Raw genomic sequence first — 1,595 nt, forward strand, 5'->3', positions numbered from 1 at the left:
AAAAGCCCACCCCCACAAAAAAACAACAAAAAAAACAAAAAAAAAAAAAAAAAAATCAAAAGTGAAGCTCTCTAATCATCGAACAACAACTTCCCATTGAAATGCTACTTTTTCATCATAGACTAATTTCCTGTCTTTGTTATTTTTTGCCTGGACCATTGTAACAGCTTTCTAGCATCACCATAATTCCAATCTTTCATGCACACTGTAGCCTGATTCATTTTCCTCATGCAAGCTCTGACCACAACACTCCTTTATTCAAAATCTTCAGAAGCCCTCTTGGATACTGCAATTGAAATTAAGTCCCCCATTTGCAGCAACATGGATGGATCTAGAGATTATTATACTAAGTGAAGTAAGTCAGACAAGGAAAGACAAATATCATATGATATCACTTATAGGTAGAATCTAAAAAAATATGATACAAATGAATGTATATACAAAACAGAAACAGACCCACAGACATAGACAACAAACTTAAGGTTAACAAAGGGGAAAGGGGTGGGAGGGATAAATTAGGAGTTTGGGATTAACATATACACAGTACTATGTATAAAATGGGTAACCAACAAGGACCTACTGTATAGCACAGGGAACTATACTCAGTATCTTGTAATAACCTATAGGGGAAAAGAATCTGAAAAAGTTACATATGTAACTGAATCACTTTGCTGTACAACTGAAATTAACACATTGTAAATCAACTATATTTCAATAAAATTTAAAAAAAAGAAATTAAATTCCCCATTGCACTCTTTCATAGCACCTATACCTTTTGTTCCTGTCACTTCTCATGATTTATGGTTTTAATGATCTGCATGATTATTTGACTGTTGTTGATCTCCTTGCTAAACTTCAAGCTTCACGAGAGCAAGGGCAATGTGCTCGTCGCCTATGCCCAGATGCTTTGTGCATGCCTGGTATATAGTAGGTGCTCAGTCCATGTTTGTGGAATGATACTCCCCTTGCTTGTGGAATAAAGTAGAAGCAACTGCAAGATCTGATCTCAACTTACCTTCTCTCAGCCTTCTGCCCTTCAAGGAAGTCAAGCTGCTGCACTTTCTGCCCTTCCTTGAAAAAGCCACGGGCTTCCTAACGGTTGGTTCTGGTTTACACCATGTCCTGATTTATCTTTTAGTTTGTGCTCTAGTTGTTCCCTGTGCCTGAAGGCCATGCCCTCCCCTCAGTCCCCTAACACAATTGCTGCCTTATGGAAATACAATGTATCCTTCGAGACCATGGCTGTCTCTGCCACTGGACTGTGAGTTCCTTGAGAGCAGGAACAGGGTCCCCCACATTTGTCCCCAGGGAGCAGCACAGCTCCTGGCCTCTGGGAGGCAATCTTGCTTACACATCCTCACCTGCTCCCAGGCTACAAGCTCCTTGTGGGTAGGCAACGTTCCTTACCTGTGTGTATCTGGGAACCTTGCCTCCTAGCCCCTAGGACCTGGCCCAGGGTGAGGCTTGGAGTTGGCTCAGGAATTTCCTGGAGACCTAATGAACGTGCCTGGTCTTGTTGTGAGAGGCCTGAACATGAAATGGTGGGGCAGGGGCAGAGGCTTCCTTGCCTTCCCCCAACTGTACTCTGTGATGTG

This window comes from Neophocaena asiaeorientalis, unplaced genomic scaffold (genome assembly GCF_003031525.2).
Source record: "Neophocaena asiaeorientalis asiaeorientalis breed wild unplaced genomic scaffold, Neophocaena_asiaeorientalis_V1.1 scaffold333, whole genome shotgun sequence".
NCBI classification, from domain to species: Eukaryota; Metazoa; Chordata; class Mammalia; order Artiodactyla; family Phocoenidae; genus Neophocaena; species Neophocaena asiaeorientalis.